Raw genomic sequence first — 19,247 nt, 5'->3', positions numbered from 1 at the left:
TGAGTGACAGTGGTAAATTAAACACAACTTGACAAAGATGCTGGAATTACCAATGTTCATTTTTTCTTGCAGATCTCATCATGACATGGTTCTTACAAGTCCATGTTCTTTATGCTCAGATTAGATTTATTAACTAAATCATTATCTCTTACTACAACCATCAGTTTAATTTTTCTCTAGCTTGAGGATGGGATTAATAAAATTTTTTCCTTTCATAAAGAGGGTATAAAGAAAAGCCTTGTTCTGTCATTTCCAACAACTACTTTTCTAAGTATGGAAGAGTAGAGGAGGAAATATTAAGGCCACCTCTATACTCCGCTTTACAGAAGAAGAAAGCGAAGCCCAAAGAGCAGTACTGATGTACTCAGCTTTAAGCAAACAGAGAAAGGGTTAGAACCCTGACAGTCCAAGACTGCTGCATTTCACACAGGAACATACTTTTTAATCAAATATCTGTGGGGCATTTTTGTTTGTAGTTGTTACAGAAAACTCACGTTAAACATGACCAAAGCAGAAGTCAACATCTTCGCTGAAAATGAGCCTCTCCTCTTTTAATTCGTAATTCCATCAGGGACATCATCGTCTCTGTCCTTTGTACAACGTACCTGGGAATTACCCCCCTACCTCTCCCTCTCCCTGCGTCTCCAGCCAATCAGCAGGTAGACTGGATTGGTATTTTTTAACTTCATTCTAATTGATTTCCTTCTATTCATGACCCTTTGCCTTTCTCGTTTATCTGGCAAGGATCCCGACTCTTTGGTGTGTTATTAAGGGTCCTCTCTTATGTGGCCCCCACCTCTCCAGCCACCCTCTCCTCAGTTCCTGCCTGCTCAGTGCTGGTAGGAATGCACCGTTCCTTCTGCTGCTTATAACTGGAATCTCTCCATCCGTTATGATCAGGCAAAAGCAACTTACTAAGACTCACATTAATCATTATTATTGAATACCATACCAACATCTGCTAATGGATAGGAATTGTATGTTTCTCATTTTGTATATGCCAGCACCTAGGGCAAGCCTGACGCATTTGTATACTTCAAGATTTAATTGATTATTCACTTTAACACAAAGAACACCAGAAAAAGCCAGGAGAGCATATACTTGCAAGTGTCCAAATTTCCACCCTAGCTCAGCACTAATAATGACATTACAGTTAGAAGAAAATGTTTGTATTCTAAAAAAAAGTTATATGGGTATTTGTGGAATTTTCAGATGAAATTATGTTTGCAGTCTAAAATTGATTGCATAAATGAACAATTTTTCTATTTCATCAGGTATCTAAGCATTTAATATTTAAAATCAGAAAATTGGAGTGATAAAAATATGTAACCAACAACGTAAGTACCATTTGAAACAAAAAAGACAAGAGTAGTTGTTGGTGACTATTTTGAAGCAAAAAGGCTAAACAGGAAAGCAATGGGCCTTTTTTGCTCCCAGGAAGTCTGCTGATTGGGAATTATTAGGGAACTAGTTCTCCTTTGACTAGCCCACACTGATGAGTGTGATGTCGTCGCCGTGTTCTGGTGTACACGAGGACCAAGTGGGAAAAAAAAGAATAATCATATTCATTATTGATGGTGAATAATGAATTATTCTACTTGGTTACTACTCATAAGTCATTAAAATAGAATGAAAAGAGAGCTGGACAGTTAAAATGATTCAATTTCTGCACTTCTAAAAACTGGTATTTATGTTCACTTTAACCAAAAACTTTCCTGCACTGTCATTTAATGTTGACTTTCCTGCAACTTCCTTTTTTCCAGTTTGATAATTTCACTCTCTCCTGACTTCTAAGGCTCACCAAAATAACCTCCCAGCACCATGCTCACACTCTGAGATGGAAAAAGCGTTAGAAAAGTGCGGGTGGGATGAATGCTAAAAAGGTTCTAATGAGAATATCTGTTTTCAAGTGGCTGTTTGCCTGATACTGACATTTTTTATTCTTATTCTTTGTTGTCCTTCAGTCTTTGCTATACAAAGCCTTTCTTGCTTTCTTCCTCTCCCAGGCTCCCGGCACAAATGAGAGGAGCGATTAAATCCTTGAGCAGAAACGGTCATAAAATGTGGTGGAGAAAGGTCAGTCTTGAATTTCATTGAAATATTTTGTTCAGTCAGTAACAGCAAAGGTCAGTTGGGCTCTGAGTGGGGTTTTTGCATTCATTTTCTGCCCGCCTCAAGATGGTTCATGTTTGTAGAATTCTATCTTTGAAATGGTCTGATTTCTACTTGAAGTATTGTGTGTGTTCAACAGACATAAAAAGTAAGGATTACTGAGTAATCAGTAAACACTAGTGCTGTTCAGTGCATCACGGTAACGTTCAGGGAAGAAGTAGGTATTTGTTATATCCTCTAACATTTTAATATGAATATTTTGTGAAATTATGTGCTACTAAGAAATTAGGCAAAAAGGACTCACAATGAAGAAGTTTTTTTTCTTACAATCCATCTATCTACAAACCCAGGTACCTGTGCATCTGCCCACCTTTCTTTCTTTCTCTCTCCATCCTACCTATCAACTCTTCCATCCATCAACCCATGTATCTACCTATCCATTCACTCACCCTTCTTCCTCCCTCCCTCCCCATCCATCCACCTATCTATCCATCTTTTTACCTACCCATCCACCCACCCAACCTTTCTTTCCTTCTTCTTTGCTTCTCCCTCCCTTCCTATCAATTCTCCTTTTTTTCTTATCTACCTACCTACCCATTCCTCCAACCCTTCAATCCATCCACCCACCCATCTTTCTTCCTTTGTTTCTTCATTCCTTCCGTCTCCCTCCCTTCCTTCCTATCAACCCTTCTATCCATCCATCAGTCTACCAACCCATGTACCTACCTAATCCATCCACCCCCTTTCCTTCTTCCTTCCTCCCTCCCCACTCACCCACCCACCAACCTTTCTTTCTCTCTTTCTTTCTATTTCATTCCTTCTCTTTCTTCCCTGCTTCTCCCTCCCTTCCTATCAACCCTTCCATCCATCTGTCTACCAACCCACGTACCTACCCATCGACCCACCAGCCGATCTAACTATCTGTTTTTATCTGCCTATCCATTTGTCCAGCCACCCACCCTTCAATCCATCCATCTACCTACGAACCCTTTCTTTCCCTCCTCACTTCCCTTCCACCCACCTATCTATCTATCTTTTTACCTACCTACCCTTCTACCCACCCACCTTTCTTTCTCTTGGAAGAACACAGTTTATCGATACAAACATTAGAAGGTACTCAGTGGCCATTTCCTCTAATTCCTTCATTTTGTGGATAATATAATCCATCCATTGATGTTATGTAACTCAATTAACCCCACTTTCTCAATCTATAAAAGCAGCAATACTCTGAGTACATTAACAGTAAACCTCCTGACTCTTTGAGAGGCCATTCCCTGATCATATCTATTGTTTACAATAGATTGCTACATAAAATCTCTCCTGCCTCAATGTGTTTAACCCATCTTCTTTGCATATAGTATTTAAAAGTCCTGCTTGCTTAGACAGAAACTTTACTGTGGCCAAGATTTCCTCCTGTAAAAACAAGCCAGAGAGTAAAGGAGAGATTGAGAAAGAGATAGAGAAACATACAAACCAATGGTTTCCAAGATACTGAGCATTAGGCAACAAAGAGCAGTGACCCCTGAAATATGGGAAACAAAGCAGGTCAGCCCTCTGACTGCTACTGCTTAACGCCTGGAGAGGATTTGTAGACACGGCGGAACGCAGGGGCCGCGGCATCCTCTGCGGTTACACCCACAGTGAGGAAGAGGCTTGGGAAGAGACTTCCTGGTATGCAGCAGAGTCCTGACTGGCCTGTGGAGGTGTGGAAACAGACTGAGGCTATTGAAAGAGCCCGCTAAGACGATCAGAGGCAGAAGTACCCTCTGGGGATACTTCTGAATCTGAGTCTTGACATGGTGTGACGTATTTCTGAAAATATGTTGAGTGTTTACTATGTGCTGTGCATTTGAGAAAGAGTAAAATAATTTTTGTCTAAGTGTTTAGGTGTTAGGGATACAGCAGGGAACAGAACAAAAACCTGTGCCCTCGTGGAGCTTCCGTGATATCATTTACATTTTCGCTTGAGTGGTGTCCTTTTAAAGTTTATTCTGTGCTCTCTTACGTGACCCTGAGTAAGTCACAACTCCCCACCATAATGGCGAGATTCTGTTCATTGCTGCCTGGGCGTACATTCTACAGTGTCAGTCCTAAGTAGCTTTCCACTGGTAGGATTTAAGACTTGATATCGTACCACATTTTAGAGCATCAGTTACAGAGGAACAGCATTGCTGTTCAAAAACTTATCTCTGGCTATTTCATTATTCCTTTTGATGAGGCTCCACGTCTGACAGGAGAAGATAGTTTCATCTTCTTCTGAGGAAAGCTGAGGGACTGAAATATGGAAATGCCACCAAGTAGGTGCCTGAAGGTGTCAAATACACAGTGAGTACCATCTGCAACCACTTAAAAACATCCTCATTAAGGAATGATAAAATCTCTCATAACTGTTAATACCTTCCACAGCAAACAGCTCTTGGCAGTTTTTTTTACCAAGTACTGGATGGATAAATATATCAGTGAATGAATGAGGTGAAGGGGGCACAGGTTGTAGAAGTGTGTTTTCCAGCGCAAGCAATGCACGCCCACTTCTTTGGTCCACTGAGAAACAGTGAAATAATTCTTGTCTAAAGGAAGCTCAACTAGTTCCATCTTATTCCTTACGTTGTCTGTTAGAGAGCTGTCTCCTGCCTTGTGACTAATTATACATGCCAGGTACAGAATTTATTCTAACACATTCCCAAACACATTTTGCTAAAGCTGTGATTCTCACAGCAGCATTAAGAGCCAAAAAAACAAAATGCAAGTCTACAGCCTTTCGATGTTATTTGTTTCCAGAATGATGGCTATTTATATTTGAAAGGTTCGGTACTAGAGGTAAGTCAACATCATATAATCTTCTAGAGGATATCTGAGGTCAAAGTTACAGAGCTTTGTAAATCACTGTGAGAAAAATGACCTGGAACTTGAACACAGGAGAAGATTACTGGGTATCCCCTGAGTGAGGGCTTGTACTTTTGACCGACTTTATAGGGCTGGACTGTTTTACAACTTCATTGGAGCATAAGCTAATTTGGAGATTTTTGTCTGGTAGAGATGCAAATATTTTTTATTTTGGCATAACAGCCAGACCCCCAAATTACGGTGTATTGTAACCTGCTTTCTGTCCAGCTCAGCTCTGCGAGTCTGCCTATAAATACCTCGCTCCTCACATGCTCTTTAGACCAGCTTTACCGTCTTGTTCTCATTAATGTAATGAGTTCAATGCAATCTTGGACATATGCTCATATAATATTTGTATGAAAATCATGGTTTTCAATCTTTTGAAAAATTTTTAAACAATAGATCTTTTTACTTACTACCCTTTTTTATCTTAGTGGGTCCTGCAGTTCTCTTTTAAGGGGCTCGAAAGCCCCTTTTCCAAGGGGCTTTTTTAAGGATGGCATCATTGAATGAACTCTACCACAAGCCTAGTCCTCTCTCTCAATACTGCATAACCTGAGTAACGCCTCCTCATCCGTACACGGTGAGGTTGTACTGGATGGTGTCTCAGTGTGAATTCTAAAGAGTGAGTACTAAATAGATACAATATGAGACTTATTTCCTACTTAAATTTTAGAACATTAGTTTCCGAGCATAAACATGATTATTCACTAGATATTAAAGGCTTCACTTAGCACATACACTGAAACTGGAGCAATTCAAAATACATTAGCATGAGCTTCCCCCCAAATAATTTTATGAGTCAGTCCATATTTTTATGCTGCCTTCTCTATGTAGTTTACCCTGATTGCTCCAGCTTGAAGGAGTATCACCCTCCTTGAAAACTACAACTGCACTTTATATGCCCCTTACATGACGTGTGGGTCTGTGTGTGTGTTTACTCCCGTCTTCTCAATTACAGGTAGGAAGCAGTAGGGCCCCGTGGCTCCACCTAGCCTGCACGTCTCAGGGAAAGGAACTTGGGCTCTACTACTGTCTCTCTCTGTGTGTAAATTAACAAGCACTGGGAGGATGAGGCCTCGGTTCTCAGTGGCCAGGAGAGATGGAGAGACTATACGAGATGGCACGTTTCAGAGGGAGACGTATCAGTATTTGCTAACCCGCCACCTACCCATTTCAGTCCTGACCCGTCTGTTTTTCCTTTCTCCTGGGGAAGACGTGGTCCCTAGTAGCTCCTGGAAAAGCGTTACGGGAGGATGCAGTTATATCCAGTACTTGGGAACGAAGTGAATGGACTTGGGAGGGGGCGGGGTAAGTGAATCAGAACTGATGTGGCCCCTCACCAGCCACAGGAAAGCTGATCAGGTCTACAGATCTTTCTTAACTGGATTATAGTTCGAGAGCACTGAGGCTGAGATACAAACATTATTGGGGGGAGAGGTGAGTATAGAGAGGATACTGAACACACTAAGCCCAGTTCTCCCCAATGCTGAAAACAGTAACCAGAATTGATGACGCATCTGCCACTTACTAAGAGCTTTACTTTCACAGCTGGCAAGGAAGGTGTGACTTTCATCGTGTGGATAAGCGAACTGACCTTTAGCAGGGTGACTGTCCAGGCCGAGGTCACGCAGAGCGGGTCCGTCTCTGCTCCTCTCCTTTCCCTCTGGGTTTCTGCAGCGCTGGCTCAATCATGCTGAGACCACCAGGACCCCCTACTTCAGAGAAAACAGGAAAAGGAAGTGGAGTCTTTCCAGTTGCCTCAAACATTTTGTTGAGAATGAGTGGTTAATTAGCCAAAACTAACTCATTAGTGACAAGAGAAATACTGAAGTCAGCTGACTAATACTTAAGTCCATAAACACAGGCATCTCAGACTATTTCCAGGGCTGACTTAATATTTCACATGCATGGTCACTGGTGAACTTCCTTGGCTTAAAGTGCTGCAGAGTTGATTGTCAACGATTCTTTTCATACTAGTAGCTAACAGTTATCGAATTTTGCCCTGGGCCAGAGGCTGTGTTCAGCACTTATGTGGGTTATCTCATTTAATGCTCACAAAACATTTGTGTGTTGGGTAGTATTACTGTCCCCACATTGTTTATTGTGTAAAGTAACTTGTCTAAGACTTTGCAGATAAAACTATTGATTCACAGCACCACTGGGTTGAATTATATACACTTGGCATTTTCAAACATTAAGATGGTGTTCTCACTTGAAGTCTCATTTATAAAACAAATACGATGAAACCAACATTCTATGAGCAAGATTAGAACATAACGAATAATAGTTCAAAACTTTTCTGCTTAGAAGGCTACTTTTGGTGAAATCAAAAGCAAGTGATAGAAAATCCTAGATATTTAAGTTAAAGCATTTTTACATAAAACCGAATCATGGATAGCACAATCATATTATACTTACAAACACTTTATAGGTGCTGGACAGTGACAGTCTCTCAGCATGATTGGGCCATTTTTATAGTTTCCCATCAGGAACAATGATTGTATCCATGGCAACAGGTACTACGAATGTATTGCACTGTTATTAACTCTCTGGGCTTAAAGATTTCATTCAGCCAGGTTAAAAAAAAGTCATCTTCTTACTTAGACAAATAAACAAACATATGCCTCTGTATCAATATGATAGTGGTTTGGTATCTTAAGATTTGTTTTGGGTTTGTTTATATATAAAGTATATATGTGTAAATAAACACAAATATAAATACTATATATATAAAGTATTTTATAGTTTTTGAGTAAAAGTTTTTCCAACATTCACCTCATCCTACCTCAAATTTTGTCTGGTTAATTTCAGATATGCATGATTGTGTCTGACTTTTAAAATATGAATGTGGATTCAATTTCTGACATCAATTATTTTCACTGGTTCTTGTGTAGATTAAAAGTACACCACAGAACTGTAATATAAGTGCTACTGCCAGTTAGCCTTAGCACTCACTCATAAGCCCCAAATTAGAGTATTTTCTTCCATTTTAATAGTCTTGTTTTGAAAACTGCATTTCTCAAATGGTTTCATTTAGTTCCTGAAAATGTGGTACATCACGATGCCGGTAATACACGCTGGGCTCTCCTTTCTGCTTTTTGGATGCTGCCCACTTCTGAGCATCAGGGGCAGGTAAGGACGCCAGGGCCCTGGCACAGGCCACGCTCCTCCCGCTCCCCCGCCCCCTCCTGGAGAAAAATCTCACCAGCGGTATTTTTCTTGAGAAGCCTATGATTCCAGAAAGCCCTGTATTACAGTGCTAACTGCCTGTCTTACCTACCTCTGGCCATTCTTTTTCCTTTCCGCAGGTCTGGATGGGGAGCAGGGAGGCGGGGGAGAGAAAGGGAAGCCTGTCTTTACACCTGGGGGCTTCACTTCCTTGTGCCAGGACAAAGCGGCATTTAAAGCGTCTGCCTGCACAGCCCCGGCCGGTGCAGCTTCACAGCTAGCTTCCTTCCCCTTAGGTATGTGTTTCAGTGCCTTGTGATGCGAAGTTACTTAATTTGGTTTTGATTATTTTTTTTTAGATGAGAATTTCAGAGAAAGCAATGAAGAGAGGGAGGCAGGGAGGGAAAGTTTTCCCTACCCTCAGCAGCTGAGTACGAAGTGAAGACCGTGGAGCGAGCAGGAGCCTTTACTGCGCTCACCTGACCTCAGCCCAGACCAGGGGATGGAGGGTTCTGTGACTGGGCAGAGGCAGGACAGCCCTGGAAAGGGAGTGGCCCTGAGTCAGCCCCCCAGGTTACCTTGCAGACGCCCTGGGAACGGGTGGGAAGCTGGGGCCAGCCCTGGAGAGGATTTTGCTCCTCCTGGCAAAGGCCTCCTTTTCTACCAATTCGCTTTTGATTCCTCTTCCATTTGATGGGGGCTGTGATTAAATACAGGGTGATGAGTGTAAAAATTGTGAGTTAGAAAACAGCTGCATTAGTTAGTGAACTACAGTCTAACTAAAAAACGAGCAAAACTGGAGGCTGAAATAAAACTCGGGGTGATAAGGATCGAGACACAAAGGCGAGGGAGTGGAGGGGCAGGGACACCCTCGGGCAGCAGGGACTGCTGGGAGGCAGGGGCGTCTGCGTGAGAGGCTGACAAGTGGGGCGGGGAGTCTGGGTCCTCGCTCACAGTCCGCAAGTCAGACTCCACCCACCCTCCAAGCACCCTGAGGACCAGGGCAGCGTGGCCCTTGCACGGCCAGTTAGATGCCCATTCCCTGAGCTTTAAGAGATCCTGACTGAGCACTTTGCAGCATTCTAGGAAGCCTTCCTAGACTCTTACTCAGCTCAACATCCTCATCCGAACACAAACCTGGTGAGTTACACCTACTGTCCAAGTGTAATGAGGCCCCAGAGCTCAGCCCCGGCCAGGATGCACAGGAGTCCAAGGTGGACGCTTCACCCACCCTCTGCGGCCTCTCGGCAATGCTGCGGTGCTTCTAAAGGGGGGTGGGGACTCCTGGGTGCAGCGTTACCTGGAAAATGAATCAATTTTCCATGAAAAAGGCCTTCCGTGAACATATCTCTTCACCTTATCCTATTTAAAACACACGTGTGAGTAATTTCAAACTGCCCAACCCCCTACAGATATTCCTTTCTTCCCTGTTTGATGTGGCTGTGCATAGACTACAGAATTAAACTGCAAGTTGAATCCATGCCAGATAGAAGTTAGATAAAATATTTGCGTAAATATCCTATAGGCTATCTTGAGATAATGATTTTTATATTGAAAGCTGTCACTGTGTATGTGTGAGTGAGGAAGCTGCACACTTCACTGATATTTAAAGAAAAATCTGAACTAGGAACTGTTGTCTGTAGTGTTCAAATGATCACCCCCGTTGTACATGTAAAGTACCACAATAAAGCTGAAAAATATGGTAAAATGAAACTGATATATACTATGAGGAAAATGGGTGTTAGCAAAATAAAAAAGAACAGCCAAGAAAAGCTAAAGACTTAAACTTTATACCAGGCTGTTACTGGTCTGTTAATTTTAGTGATAGATTGTGAGTGCACCAGAGTCCAGAATGAAATGTCCTTATTTGGTGCCCCCTCTTCATCTACTTCAGCCCCGGCACATGACTGACAAAATGGCCACAATAAATGCTTAATGAGTAAGTAAGTGATTTATGTAGACTAAGTGGTTTGGATTCATCAGTCTAAAGTACAGATAGGCTCTGTCTGACCTCTGCTACCTAATTTTAAATACCTGCTCAGAGATGAAGGGTGGCCATCAGGTAGGAGAGGAATGCAAATACTATTAGCCAGGAAAGACTTAAACATAAGACAAGACACTATACACCTCCTAGAAGAAAACATAGGCAAAACATTTTCTGACATAAATCTTAGCAGTGTTCTCCTACAGCAGTCAGTCTACCCAGGCAACAGAAATAAAAGCAAAAATAAACAAATGGAACCTAATTAAACTTACAAGCTTTTGCACAGCAAAAGAAACCATAAGCAAAACAAAACAACAACCTACAGAATGGGAGAAAATATTTGCAAATGATGCAACTGACAAGGGCTTAATTTCCAGAATATATAAACAGCTCATACAACTTAAGAAAAAAACAACCCAATTCAAAAATGGGCAGAAGAACTAAACAAGCAATTCTCCATATAAATTCCCAATAGGCACCTGAAAAAATGCTCAATATCACTAATTACCCAAGAAATACAAATCAAAACTACAATGAGATTATCACCCCACACCAGTCAGAATGGCCATCATTCAAAAGCCCATGAATGACAAATGCTGGAGAGACTGTGGAGAAAAGGGAACCCTCCTATGCTGTTGGTGGGAATGTAGTTTGGTACAGCCACTGTGGAAAACAGTGTGGAGATGCCTCAAAAAGCCAAAACTAGGTTTACCACATGAGCCAGCAATCCCACTCCTGGACATATATCTGGAGGGAACTCTAATTCGAAAAGATACATGCACCTCAATGTTCATAGCAGCACTATTTACAATAGCCAAGACATGGAAGCAACCTAAATGCCCATCGACAGATGACTGGATAAAGAAGAGGTGGTATATTTATACAATGGAATACTACTCACCCGTAAAAAGAATAAAGCCACTTGCAGCAACATGGAGGGACCTAGAGATCATCATTCTAGGTGAAGTAAGCCAGAAAGAGAAAGAAAGGTACCATATGATATCACTTGTATGTCGAATCTAAAAAAGGAAAAAAGAAGACACTAATGAACTCATCTACAAAACAGAAACAGACTCACAGACATAGTAAACAAACTTATGATTACCGGGGGGAATGGGCAGGAAAGGGATAAATTGGGAGTCTGAGATTTGCAAATACAAACAACTATATATAAAATATATAAAAACAAATTTCTACTGTATAGCACAGGGAACTATATTCAAAACCTTGTAGTAACCTCTAAGGAAAAAGAATATGAAAACAAATGTATGTATATGTACGACTGAAACATTACATGGTACACCAGAAATTGACACATTGTAACAGACTATACTTCAATTTTTAAAAAACCCATAAATAAATATCACTAGCTAGAGTTTTGTCAATATAGTTAAGGATGCCTATGAAGTACTGAAGTTCTGGGACATCTGAAACGTCAGCAGTAGACGAGCACTCAGATGTAAATACGTATGTCTGCAGGAGGTAACAGAACAGGAAGTCTTTATGTCATTAAATATTTAAACTAGTCTGAGCAGTAAGGTTAACGCTAGGAGGAAGACTTCAGTCAAGGTCAGTATGGAGAAAATGGTTAATAGCATTTTTACCTATTTTGAACTAAACATGAATAAAAGCAGAAATACAATTTTTACTTGGAGTATTTTTTCTAAAGCTAAAAAATAGTCAGTGTGGAGGCAAACCCACAAGCTATTGTTCTTTTTACAATGCCTGGGATTTCGAAGTGACCAGTGCACGGGGAGCAGGCAAACACAGTGTTCCTTAGCTGCAGATGTGTGGACCCGGATGGTCTAAAAGGGCACGGACATCCCTTGACCCGTGGCCCCACACAGTGGTCCATTTATCCAACACTTGTTTGCAACTACAGGGAGAGTACTGGGCTTCTCTTCTGTGCAAGTGGCAATTTCTTTATCTGAGTGCAGGTGGTGTGAGGTGCTTAAGATGGAGAAATGCCTCACTATGATTTTTACAAATGCAAAAAGCAGCAGGACAAGAAGGGAACTCCCAGTTCTTGTCACCAATCCCATCGCAGAGGGCAGGAGGGTTACAGCCAGCTCCTGAGAGTCTGGCAGTTTGGAGGTTCCTACTGGTAGGAAGAAAGGATAAATAAGGTGACTGTTGTCATTCCTATCTTGCAGAAAAATTTTCTCAGCCAAATGAAAAGAATAGTAATTTGGTCAATTCCTGCCAAATGCAGTAGGCATTTGCAACAATGAGATAAAGCAGTGCATTCATGGATACCTCGGTTCTGTCGCTGCCGTGAGGCCGGGTACTCAGCTCCACATCTCCAAGAGGTTGGGAGGGCGGAGGCATCTGAGGTGGGTGCTAGGTGTTCGGCTGCAGAGGACAATCGGACCGTCTAACGTGCTACCGTTACTGGTCTGGTCCATGGACAAGCAGCACAGTTGTTAACCGAGTGCATGTCAGACACGCAGCAATCTCATCCCCTGCCCCCGCCCCCCCGCAGGCCGGACAGAATTACATCTGCATTTTAACAAACATAATGCCCACTGGATTTGCCTGTACACTAAAGTTCGCGATGCAGTAGTTCACAGCATTCAAAGAACTGGCCAAGCGCACACCTGGTCCTAGAGAGCGTTACCCTGTAGAGAGGAGAGCCAGCAGGCAGAACACAGCGAGGGAAGGGGTGTAATGGTGATTCTGTGAGTCAGGCAGCCATTCTGGTCCACAGGCACGCTGCCCGGTGCCGGCAGGCCTCCCGCACCCTAAGGCCTGAGGGGTCAGGGCTGGGAAGGGGGAGGCTGAGAATCCAGCCTTATTCCCTCAGGAGGTGGTTACATTCTTGGTGGAAGGACTAGGCTATCAGGAAGGCTGGACGTCAAGTCCGGGTTCCATTTCTAAGCAGGGATTCAGGATGCTGCTTAGAGGACATGCAGTCTGCCTGCATACCTGTGGGACTAAATACTTGAGTTTGAGAGGATTTTGAATTTGAGAATCTTGATACTCAGGGTCAGTTCAAACACCTGCAAGAGCACATCCGCCCTGCCTGACCAATCGCAGCAACTCCAACTCCCACTAGTCTTAAAGGGTGTCTTCGCTGAACCTCCTGACACGCTGCCTTCTCTGGTTAGGGTTGCCTCTCCAACCTGAAGGCAGGGCTCACCGGATCTGTAGGAAAAAAAGGAGGGCAGGAGATAATGAAGTTGTAGGTTTCCATAAGGTAAGCATCACCATGTGTTCAGAACCATTTCCTTCATCATTAGTACTTATTTTTACTATGAGAATAAGTGAAACAAAGTTTTAGAAAACTATTGTGGGAACAATTTGCTAATGATTGCTGGAAACTCAGAGAGCAAGGGTGGTACCCTTAAAAGTCCATCGTTGTTCATTCTGGGCACACAACAGAAACTCCGAAGGAGCTTTTTTAAAGTGGTAAAGTCAGAGTCCCACCCCCAGAGGGAAGTACGAGGTCCAGGCAGAGTGAACAGCTGCTGCGTTATGAGATCCTTGGTTCTCTGGGGCAGAGTAGCTGAATGTAGAAAACATTTTTTTTTAAAGTATCTATCACTTGAATTTCTTTAAAAAAACTCCTGATCATGCAAACCAATGTTAATACATTGTGGGGTTTATGACAGAGCTAGAAGTGAAACATAAAAATAAGGGCACAAAGGAAGGGAGAGAGTGAAAAGAATTATATTGTTGTGAAGTCTGCTACGTTGCTCAACTAATACTATTTGCAGATAAGCTATAGAGATACATGTCGTAATCTCTGACAACCACCAAAAAATAACAAGAGTGGTGTAGCTAAAAGTTCAGTAAAGTAAAAGAAAATGTGAAAAGACAAACAAGCAAAACCAATGAGAAATGAGATATATAAGTAGTTACATTAAATATTAATGGATTAAATGCTTCAATTTAAGGGCAGAGTTTTCAGACTAGCTATAAAACATTCAACTATACACTGTTTAAAATAAAAACACTTTAAATATAAGGCACTGACAATCTGAAAATAAAAGGGCAGGAGAGGATCTTCCATGTAAGCACTATGGATAAGAAATTAGTGTGATATATTAGTGTATTACAGACAATAAAGAAATGCAGAGATTCCTCATCATGGTAGAGAGGTCACATCATCAAGAAGACGTAACAATCATAAATGTTTTCCCATTAAAAACAGAGCTTCAAAATACATCAAAACAAACACTGGCAGGACTGAAAGAGGACACACAAAAACCACAGTGATGGCTGGGGACTTGAACAACTCTCTCTCAGTGACAGAACGGGGAACCACACAGTCAGTGAGTACATACAAGACTGGAACAGCACATCAGCCAGCTTCCCATAATTGCTGTGTACAATGCACTAAACTCAACAGCTACAGAACACCCAGTCTTCTTGAGTAAAATAGTCCAGTTAGACCATACGCAGGCCCTAAAACAAGTCTCAACAAAATTTAAAGCACCAAAAACCTTTACAAATCATGTGAAGCTGAACCAAATTTTATTCTTACTGCTTAAAGACTTGTGTTGTATCTATTTAAAAAATAAAGATTTGAGCGTAAGTGTCTATAAAAGCATAACAGACATCATGTATCGGTTCTGGAGGGAGAAGACACCACTAGACGTTTGAGATAAAACGACTGCCACAACTGCATCTTGAGCTAATATTCCTAAGCCTGAACATGAAAAGAACGATGTAACTAATTTTTGTTATGTAACTGTTTCTACAATAAAAAAAAAAATACACAACTTGATTTGCAGAACAATTTGGGGGGACCTAATTATAAAAATGTTTATTACATAGTAATTCGTAAAACACAGGAAACGCATTTTCAAGCACTTCAGAAGATTCTACAGTCCTAAACTCTACCAATTATAAAGTGGGAGGAAAATAATGTCATTAAACTGCCGATTTCTTTATGTTAACTTAATAGTCGAAATTAAGTATACACTTCAAGCCTGTTGCTTAAGACGAGGTCCTCACAGGAAAGCTGTATTTCGGGATTGTGTGTGGGAGTGTGTGTGTGTTTTCAGCTGAGTTCCCACACCCTGAGGAGTGTTACCTCTCCTGTAGCTTTAGACCCCTCATTTGTCTGAGCTTGAAGATGTCCATCGTGGTTTCCTTACGTTTATAATGATGCACTTTTAGTTCATCCCCCTACGAGAAGGCATGTGGTCAGGGAAGTAGGCAGTCCCCTGAGTCAGAGCCCACAGACAGGTCAGGTGTCAACGCTGCCATCCAGTCTGTGAGACGTCAGGAAGTCTGGACAGTTTTGCCAGAGGGGAAAAAATGTCTGTATTTGGTAGGATGATATTAAGAGTTAAATAACATAGATGTATACAGAAAAGCACTTTAAATCAAAATATATGACTATCATAAAATATATAACTGGAAACAGTGAAATAAAAATCAAATCTAATAACCAAGATTTAAGAGAATTATACACCCATACAACTGCACAGTATGTAACCAGCAAAAACCATGCATTTGGAAAACAGACAATGATAATGGGAAATGCCAATAATAAATAAAAATAAAATTTTACTTTGTAACGTCCGTATCTATGGCGTCCAGGTGTCACAAACGTCTCTGGAGCGCACAGTGGAGTAAGTTATTCCAATTAGTTTACATTAAAATTAGCACATTGACTTTTCTGTCCCAGGGACACCAGCTGATGTGGAATCCTCATGCACCTCTGGAGGACCCCCCGGGGCCTCACACGTGCTCACAGCCTGTCCGTTTAGCCTGTCAGTGAAGGTAACAGGCATGCTGTCCAGCTTTCCTGCGCAGATTCTCCTGGATGCTGACCCTGCCTGAGAAACTCCCTACAGCCACACAGCCCCACATGGGGCTTGTCTCCAGACCCTCCAGAAGAGGGCAGCCTTGAGTCGGCAGAGCGGCTCGAGGTTCCAGCTGGAAGTGGGTGGAGTCAAGTCCGTGCTCGTGGGCATCTGGCTCCCAGGGGAGCACTAATTCCCGGAACAGTCCCTCCAGCTTTTCGCCTCACGAGCTCCCCTCGCTGGGGCGCAAAACGCACTCAAATAGCCAGAAGGAGCACAGATGCCAGTTTTCTCCAGCCATATAAATCTTCACTGAATGCCATGCACCAAAAACGCATAGACAAAGCCCTTGTCCCGTCTAATTCCACCTCTGCAGAAAACTTTAAAGCCCTCACGTTCACCAGCTTTGCAAGAAGACAGAAGGCCTTTCCATAACGCCCTCGCCCTTCCAGATGGATTACAGCCGATCACTTCTCCTAGAGCACACTCGTGTCTGTTATGCTAGTCCTGGGCTGAGACAATTTCTTCTTTGCTATGATCTTATTTTCTGACTTCTCTAGAAGGAAAAATCAAATTTAATTCTATGATAACATTCCAGGAGAAAAGAGGAGTGAATTCAGAGAAAAGAGAGAAAAGCCTAGTTGATTTAATTTTTTACTACCATAGTTTTCTGCTTATTGTTGGAAATCTATATACACAATCAATATGTTTACTTGTTTGTTTGAAAAAAAAAGCCAAGGACATTTCAATCCCTAAAATTTGGCCATGTAACTTAAATACAAATAGAGAGGTGCATACCTGTATTTCTATTTATACCTCTGGGGCAGCTATGTTTTGTTTTATTTTGTTTTGAATACCATAATACAGAGTAATTCCTCATTACTCGTGGATTTGTTTTGTAAAATGATTCACCTGAGAAGATTCCAATTCCATGGGAGCATGACCAAAAAAATCATTCTTCATTCTAGTTTAGCAATGGGGCTCTGAATTAAATTTGCTCTAAAGGTCATTTCGTTTCAGAAGTCACTAAAAAAAAATAATAAATTGTACATTTTCCTTTGCTATTTTAAATGTTGCAACTGACTCTGAAATACATACTTTCTTTTGGGACTGCATGTTCATAAATAGCAGGTTTTAAAAGCCTTAGAGTCAGAATCCATAATGCACTGGCTCACACAAAGGAAGAAAATTTAAAGTCAGAATGAAAAGAAGTGAGAGCGTTTGAAGAATGGGTGGAGAAGTTAATAGCTATGGTCTGCAAAATTCTGCACAACCTCTTCCTAACACTTAGAAGACACCTATCACCACAACACACACACACACACACACACTTTACATTTGCCTTCAGGCACCTCTGCTCTTTCCCCTAAATAGAATAATCTTTAGATCCATGCAATGGCCCTGTCTTAACTTTAACACTTACTGGGAGATGTCACAAAAAAGTCAAAGGACAGGAATGTAGGGTGGCCCAAGAAATCTTCTGTATTTAAAAGAGCCAATAATTTGGGGGGATGACATTGCTTTCCAGAAACTCACCTCCTATTCTCAACTGTTCTGTCTCTTTGGCCACATTAGTTGTGTCTTTAAGGCTTTGCCGATCAATTATGCTCTTCAATTAAAAAAGAATCAGAAAAGTTGAATGGTACTTATCAGTGCGGAAAAGGTTAAAAGGGAATTTTGAGGGCAACTCCTTTATTAGTGTAGAATGTGAATTTGAGAAAAGTACCACTAGCACGAGGGGGACCGTTCAGAATGTGAAGTGCGTTAGCTCCAGAGTCACACTAGGGAAGCTGCCTCCTGCTTCTGCTTCTCCAGTTGTGTGTGTCCTCTGGCAGTTTTCTTAGTTTCTGTCAACATTAATTTCCTCATCTATAAAGTAGAGATAATGACGGTACCTACCTCTCGGGTAGGGTACAGTAAAGATGGAACAAAAGAATGCACGTAAAGTACACAACACACAGTAAATACACTAGGAGTGTTTATCGTTATTAAAGTACATTATAAAGTTTAATATTTAGACCATATAAAATGGCTTTTATCCTGATAAAAGGTAAACATTCATTTTATAAGTGGGGATTGGTAATGTGTGGATATTTTTAATATATCAGAGTTTAATAAGGAAGAATGATAAAAAACAAAAAAATTTTATTAACAATCATTGAAAATTGTCTTCCAGTATTTCTGCAATTGAAGTGTTTCCTTGTTTAAGTTTTCAGTAAAACAGTGATTTTTTTCCCTAAACAGATGAAACTTCTACAATATTAAAAAGCCTGTCATAACTGTTTTCATCATTCACAATTTAATCTACAATTTACTGTGGGCTTACTTTCTAAGAGGTTTATACATGACTCCTTCCCTCACTTAAAATGCTATCAGTTACATCACATGCAATACGTCAAAACTGTTTTTCGGAGGCAACTCGAACACCAAAATGTTGCTCAACTTTTCAAAACTGAACACTGCTTACTTCACAGTTCTACACAGAAAGGCAGCGTCGCCTAGCGCGCCCGCGTCAGCCGTCCACACGACTTGGCTACACAGTTTGGAATATGTGTTCTCTTCTCATCACCCGGGCAAGACAATTAACAGTATATGATGAGTTTTCAAATAAATGTTGGGATTGAAGTAAAATGACAGCCGTTTAAAGCCTCATTTGAGTCTTCATCACTTAACGTATGATTTAAAATGTTGATTGAATGAGACCAGGTATTTCCCCACCTGGCTGAGTTAAACAGAGCTTTTACCAAATGTCAGAAACCATTTTGCATATTAATTAAAATACGAGTGGCTCATTTGAAGACAATGTCAGTACAGTCCCTAGAATGGATAATTAATGACTTTTTACAACCAGGGTGTCTGCCATTTAGCAATAACACTAAGAGTCATTCATCTACCTGCCTCATTGTACTGACTCCACAGACAGTTCTAATACAACATTCAGTTTAAGGTCAGAAAAATGATGTTAATGTTAGCAGAGCTTATCACTTCCTCCTTATTGTGTTAAGAAGCAAGTGGTAAAGAAACTAACGTGTAAAGAAAACAGGAAAGGGCTAAAGAGATGTTCGTTAGCGTGATTCTTGTCCCGTGATGTTATTCCTATTATTCCATTTTTAAAATCCTGCTAAGAGGAAGTAATGGTTCGCTGCAGCTTTTCTATTTCCGTCCAATTGACTGAGTAGACTCACTGGATGTGCTCAGTTGACCAAGTCAGCTCAAGTCACAAATCTCATTCTTTACCAAAGCAGTCATCGCATCCATTTTGTTTCCTTCGTGCTGCCTGTGAAACCTCCCAGCAGCCCCCCCCCCCCAAGATTTATTAACTGCAACCCAGCCGTTTGTGC

General features: G+C 41.3%; 1 protein-coding gene and 1 long non-coding RNA gene across 21 annotated transcripts in view; one reads left to right on the top strand and one right to left on the bottom strand.

The window, feature by feature from the left end:
* Positions 1–19,247, bottom strand: part of METTL4 (methyltransferase like 4) — a 426,540-nt gene that overhangs the window by 7,381 nt on the left and 399,912 nt on the right. For 13 of the 20 annotated variants that reach the window (XR_004314949.1, XR_004314954.1, XR_004314947.1 and 10 more), the window contains one exon: positions 15,648–16,462. The gene's annotated coding sequence lies outside the window, so the exon portion shown is untranslated. Of the gene's footprint in view, positions 1–6,592; positions 6,714–7,416; positions 7,518–8,744; positions 8,867–9,303; positions 9,467–11,143; positions 11,170–12,406; positions 16,463–19,247 lie in introns of those variants that run through there. The other 7 variants (XR_004314963.1, XR_004314965.1, XR_004314964.1 and 4 more) reach the window with 3 other exon arrangements.
* LOC116659600 lies at positions 1,675–8,751 on the top strand. Its single transcript, XR_004314966.1, has 4 exons — positions 1,675–2,076; positions 4,331–4,437; positions 8,036–8,130; positions 8,526–8,751. It is a non-coding gene; the product is annotated as an uncharacterized LOC116659600 (long non-coding RNA).

The sequence above is a fragment of the Camelus ferus genome, chromosome 24, assembly GCF_009834535.1.
Source record: "Camelus ferus isolate YT-003-E chromosome 24, BCGSAC_Cfer_1.0, whole genome shotgun sequence".
Lineage (NCBI taxonomy): Eukaryota > Metazoa > Chordata > Mammalia > Artiodactyla > Camelidae > Camelus > Camelus ferus.
The sequence above is the reverse complement of the archived record's forward strand: the minus strand, read 5'-3'. Positions and strand labels throughout refer to the sequence as shown.